This window comes from Littorina saxatilis, linkage group LG12, assembly GCF_037325665.1.
Source record: "Littorina saxatilis isolate snail1 linkage group LG12, US_GU_Lsax_2.0, whole genome shotgun sequence".
Lineage (NCBI taxonomy): Eukaryota > Metazoa > Mollusca > Gastropoda > Littorinimorpha > Littorinidae > Littorina > Littorina saxatilis.
In genome coordinates, this window is record NC_090256.1 from 58643086 (window position 1) to 58649862 (window position 6777).

Sequence of the window (6777 nt, forward strand, 5' to 3'; positions counted from 1 at the left end):
TTATATCTTATGCTCTATACTTTAATGAATAAACTTAGTGATAGACATTCGTCTGATGTTATACTGATGTGGCTGAGAGTGTGACCCTACGATAGCCTCCGAATATAAACACATAACACCATACTATTACATGGTGGCAGCTCTGGTGCCCCAGTGTGAACATCTTACAACTTACAAGTGTTTTCTGTGCCAGCTTTTGTGTGTGTGACACTGACAGCTTCTGATCATCGGAACTGTACTACCTGGAACTTTGCGACTGTGATTGTGATCTATGTGAGTCTGGAACAGTGACTAACCATTAGTAACTGTGTCATTCCCTGTCTTCAACTGGATTACTGAATAATTATCCTGGACACTATCCTGACCACCAGTGACTGTGTCTCTGACAGACAGTAATGCTAGTGTTGTACACGGATACATCATCGACTCCGTAACCGTCACTCCGCACAATCTGGTAAGTGGTATCTTTCTCAATTTTACCACGCACACACAACCAACATGGCTGATTCACCATTGCCACGCCCAAAGATGGACTGGTCATCAGATGACAAGGCACAATCACTCCAAGATTTTAAGCAGCTCTGCGACATGTGGTTTAAAGTGAAAAACACTGAGAAAAAACTGCAACACAACTACATCATGTTGTGGCTTGGCAGTGAGGGTTTACGTCTACTCAACACATGGAACCTCACTGTCGAACAGCTCGAAGACCCCAAAAACATCTGGGACAGACTGCAGCTACTCCAACCACCACAAAATTTCTGCATTCATCGGCTAGAAATGCAGCGACTGACGCAACGGACAGGGGAGTCGGTAGAAGATTTTTGCACAAGATGCAGAACAAAGGCCATCAAATGCAAGTATACTGACAAAGCCGCAGAAGATGAGAGAGTTTTAGAGCAACTTATCGCTGGGACATCCATTTCCACTGTCCAGCGTGAACTCCTCTCTCGGGACAGCACCCTGACCCTCGCTACAGCCCTAGAACTAGCAAAGTCACACGAGGCTACAGCGAACCATATGCGTCAAATGCGGGAATTGACAGCTACAGGCTCCACCATCGACGCCATCAGAGCAAAGGACAGCAGAGCATGCGGCAACTGCGGTGGAAAACACCCACCTCGACAATGCCCAGCCTACGGCACTAAGTGCTCAAAATGCCTCAGGCCCAACCACTGGCAGAAGATATGCCGCTCGAGCACCAGCGGTAGCACAGACAGACCTGGACATGCTGCACAGAGTCTTAAACAACACAAACCCCGAGGGCGGCGACGCGGTAGACCTGGCCACCAGCAAGGCGGCAGGAAACACATCAACGCCGTGCAAGACATCAGCGATGATGACCCTACTGACGACTTCGCCTGCCTGGATTTCTCTAGCATAGAGACAAATAACGGCGACAACCGGGATGAGCTATACGCCAGCCTGGACATCAAGTATACAATGCCAGCATCCTTTAAAGTCAAGGTTGACATGGGAGCACAGGGAAACATACTCCCACTCCGCATCTATCGGCGAATGTTTCCCGAGCAGCTCAACCCTGAGGGTTTCCCGGCGGCAGGCGCCACAGAAATACGTCGCACTGTACTACAAGCGTACAACGGGACACTCATCAAGCAGTTTGGAGTCATCACGATCCAATGCAAATTCAAGAAAACAGAATGGCATGACGCAGAATTTTTTGTCACAGACAGCAACGGTCCAGCCATCCTGGGACTACCCAGCAGCAGACAGCTGAAGCTGGTCACCGTTCACTGCGCCATTCAAACAGCAGCAGCACCAGCACTGAAGCCAGTCAAGAACGCCAGTGACGTGGAGCGTACATACCCTGACAGATGTGAGGGTATAGGCAACTTTGAAGGTGAGCTACACATCACGCTCAAGGAGGGAGCCCAAGCAGTGGTGCAGCCTCCACGCAAGTATCCCATCCAGCTTCTAGATGAAATCAAAACGGAGCTGAAGAAGATGGAGAACATTGGCGTAATCACCCCCGTCACGGAGCCCACAGACTGGGTTAACGCACTAGCTTTCAGCAGGAAGGCTAGTGGCGGTCTGCGTGTGTGCCTGGATCCCAGAGCACTGAATCGGTGCATCAAGAGGACTCACCACAAGACCCCTACAATCGAGGAGATCACCAATCGCCTCAGTGGCTCCAAGGTTTTCAGCAAACTCAACGCCAAACACGGCTATTGGGCCATCAAACTCGATGAGGAATCCTCCATGCTCACCACCTTCAACAGCCCTGTTGGCCGATTCCGCTTCAATCGTCTTCCCTTTGGCCTCAACGTGAGCCAAGATGCATTCCAGCAAGCCATGGACCGCATCCTCAGCCAGTGTCATGGTACCATCGGAATCACCGATGACGTCATCGTTCATGGCAAGGATGAAGAGGACCACGACAGGAACCTTCACCTTCTGATGGACGTGGCAAGAAAATGTGGACTCGTCTTCAACAGCGACAAATGCCACATCAAGACATCTCAAATCAAATTCTTCGGGATGATCTATGACCTAGAAGGAGTCCATCCTGATCCAGACAAATGCTCAGAGATCCAGGCCTTGCCAGCCCCAAAGTCCGTCACTGATGTTCAGCGCTTCCTTGGCATAGTACAGTTCATGTCTCCTTTCATCCCCAAACTGTCCGACAAGACAGCACCCCTCCGTGCATTGACCAAGAAAGGAGTCAGCTTTGAGTGGAACAGCTCGTTGCAGAAAGTATTCGACGACCTCAAAGCATCAATCTGCAAAGACACAGCCCTCTCCTTCTTCGACGTATCCAAGAAGACTACCATACAGGTCGACGCATCGAAAATCGGAGTTGGAGCAGCCCTATCACAAGACGGCAAACCCATAGCGTTCGCCAGCAAGGCCCTGACCGACACAGAACAACGCTATGCGAACATTGAACGTGAACTTCTTGCTGTCGTCTTTGGATGCACGCGATTCCATACGTACATCTATGGAAAACACTTTGTGGTCGAAAGTGACCACAAACCCCTGGAACAGGTGCAGAAGAAAAGCCTAGCTAGTACTCCACCTCGCTTGCAGCGAATGATGTTACAGTTACAATATGACGTCACCATCCAATATCGCCCAGGAAAAGAGATGATCCTTGCTGACAGTCTCTCCAGACTTAACCCGACACCCGGTAAATCAATCAGCCTGGAGCAGTCCATCTACGCAGTCCAGTTTTCATCTGACAGGCTTCAGGAGCTACAGCAGAAAACAGATGCCGACCCTGACCTTGCAGCATTGAGAGACACCATCATCGATGGGTGGCCAGATAACGCAAAACTTCTGCCCAAACGACTGCGAGACTACTGGTCATGCAAAGATGAACTCAATGTGGAGGATGATTTGGTGCTCAAAGGAGATCGAATCATCATACCGGCAGCGATGCAAGCATACATACTGCAGAACATTCATGCTGGTCATCAAGGAAGTGAAAAATGCAAGCTTCGCGCCAAGACTTGCGTCTACTGGCGTGGAATCAATACACACATCGATGACTGGGTGAAGAGATGCAACGTCTGCCAAAGCAACCTAAACAGCCAGCAGGCAGAAACTCTCCTCCCCCACGACGTTCCAACCAGACCTTGGCAAAACGTCGGCACAGACCTATTTCATTTTGACGGAAAGGAATACATCTTAGTCTCAGACTACTTCTCCAAGATGCCTTTCATCAGACGCCTACCCGCTCAGCCAACCATGCCTTTAGTCATCACAGCACTGAAACAGCTGTTTAGCGAACATGGAATACCTACAAAGGTCATATCAGACAACGGACCACAATATGACTCTAACGAGTTCACAACATTCTCAGCAGAATGGGGATTCCAACATGTCACCAGTTCCCCAAGATACCCCCAGTCCAATGGATTTGCCGAACGCATGGTGCAGACAGTCAAGAAGACATTGCTCAAAGCAAAGCAGAGCAACTCTGACCCAGACCTGGCACTGCTTTGTCTCCGCACCACCCCCATTGACAGTTCGCTCCCTTCTCCTGCTGAACTCCTCTACTCCCGCAATCTCCAGTCCAATCTCCCACACCTGGCCAAACCCACTCCATACAACAGAAAGCGCGCAGGAATTTTCAAGTCCGCCAACAAACTCAAAAGAAATACCATGATCGTTCAGCCCGAGACCTTCCTCCACTCCACACAGGCCAGAAGGTTCAGATGCAAGAAAACAACGGCACATGGATACCAGCAACTGTCGTCAACAAGAGGCCTGAACCAAGATCATACACCATCCGGACACCCAATGGTGGCATCTACCCCCGCAACAGAAGACAGCTGCGAGACCTGCCCACCATGCAGAAACGTCTCACCTGGGCAGACCAACAAGATGCCAGTCTCAGACCGCCTCGCCAAGACACCCCACAACCTGTGAACAACACACCCCAACGCAGTGACAACACCGAGTCGACAGTTCCAACAACCCTTCGACGATCCAACAGACACACAAAACAACCACAGCGACTCATTCAAACAATGTAGCTAACAGAAGTCCTTGCAAGAAAGAAGAAAGAAGAGCATGCATGAAGACAGCAAGTTTTCCTGAAGAAGAGGAGAAACACACATACACAATGTGTTTTACATTTTTTACATACATACATTTATAATCACACAACAATACAATCCTCACACACAGACACATGTGAAGTGTTGTCAATGTGTATGTTTATGTTGTTTTATGTGTAGAAAGTAGTATGTAATTTTCAATGTAATTTTCTAACCGTAGTTGAAACAAACTGGTAAGAAGAAAAAAGTCAAAGAACTGACTGAACAAAGTCAAAGTACAGTGTGACTCTTCCAGACATTACTTTCAATTATGACTATCTCCTGGTTTCAAGAAAGTATTCCACGATCTAATCTGTGACACTGATGTAATGCAGAACAGTGCCAACCAGCACCACCAGCTTCCAAGACACTTGCTAGTAGCGTTTCTGTGTCCTCAGCCACTGCAACCAAGACTCTTGTGAAAACAGTTTAAGAACAGTTCCTATCACCCTTGGTGTTGATAATATAATATCTTTTGTGGTTGTAGGTTATCCTATATTACTTAGTAAGAAGTGACACTATGTTTAAGATTTGTAAAGTGTGTTATACTTGCTTTCTGAAAGAGAGGGGATGTAGTACTAGCAACTGTGCCACCACCCAGCCTCTCCTCACTGTTACCTCTCAGACCTCTTCCCACGGTCTGGTATCATCAGTTAAAATAAGAGTACATTGTGCACCCTAAACTTATTCCAGCACAGCATCCATATGCTAATGAGTTTCACTCTGTGCTCAGCTCTGTTACTGTATGCTGCTTATATCTTATGCTCTATACTTTAATGAATAAACTTAGTGATAGACATTCGTCTGATGTTATACTGATGTGGCTGAGAGTGTGACCCTACGATAGCCTCCGAATATAAACACATAACACCATACTATTACACCTTCGTGTACACTACATTGGGGTGTGCACGTTAAAGATCCCACGATTGACAAAAGGGTCTTTCCAGGCAAAATTATATAGGCATAGATAAAAATGTCCACCAAAATACCCGTGTGACTTGGAATAATAGGCCGTGAAAAGTAGGATATGTGCAGAAATGGATGCGATCTGCTGGCCGATGTGAATGCGTGATGTATTGTGTAAAAAAATTCCATCTCACACGGCATAAATAAATCCCTGCGCCTTGAATATGTGCGCGATATAAATTGCATAAAATTAAAAAAATTAAAAAATAAAAACAAATCCCTGCGCTTAGAACTGTACCCACGGAATACGCGCGATATAAGCCTCATATTGATTGATTGATATGTCACGTTGACATGCTAAACAAAAGGTTAAAGTGATACGAGGGGTGGTCGGAAAGTTGTGTAACATCACACATGTTTAACGTAACATGGGATCTAAACACACAAGACAGATAACAAAAAGCCATAGTATTTAGTAACAAGCTTTTTTTGCTTCACATTTAGAGCGAACAAAATGCAGTCAGGGGAAACAAACTGAACTAGTTATAGGTAACAAAAACGTATTTTTTGGTTGTGTCAAACAACAAACAAACATCGTCTGTGTGAAGTAACAAACAAATCCACTCATGTGAGTCAATAAATAACATTGAGTCAACATGTAGCTACAAGATGTACACTGAATGCCCAGAATCAGGTTATCACTGAGACAAGTAAGGCTAGGTTAGCCGAAACAGCCGCCATATTGGATTTCTAGGAAACGGTTTTACAGCAACATCATACATCAGAAATCCATGATATTTGACACATGACTTTTATCTACAATCACATATCTATTTTGCAACAGCATTTAATCTGATTTTCTTCGATTTATCGTTTTCGGAAAGAAAATATAGTCGAGTGTGTTCAAATTTTGATGAAAATTCAACGTTTTTTTTACCTTAACTATTACAACTGGAACAGGACTAGACTACAAAGAATAGCCTAAGACTTGACAAAGAGACACCGAGCACGTCTATCACAAAATAAAACATTGAAATGTCGAACTTTAAAAAAAATATTAACTTTAAGAGCGAAGAGTCGCAAAAGGTTGCCTACGTAACATTCGTCCCTCGTTGGTAACGACTCATAAAACGCCCCACGCCTGCTGCGTTCCAAAAATATATGGATTTTGTTATGGAAAAACCTTTCAGCGATGCTGAAGAACATCACATGCGAAAGAAACACCAAGTTTGATGCGTTGATAAGCGACAAATATCATTTTTAACGATCCAGCGTAACCAGAACAAATAGAAACGAAGCTCAGTGG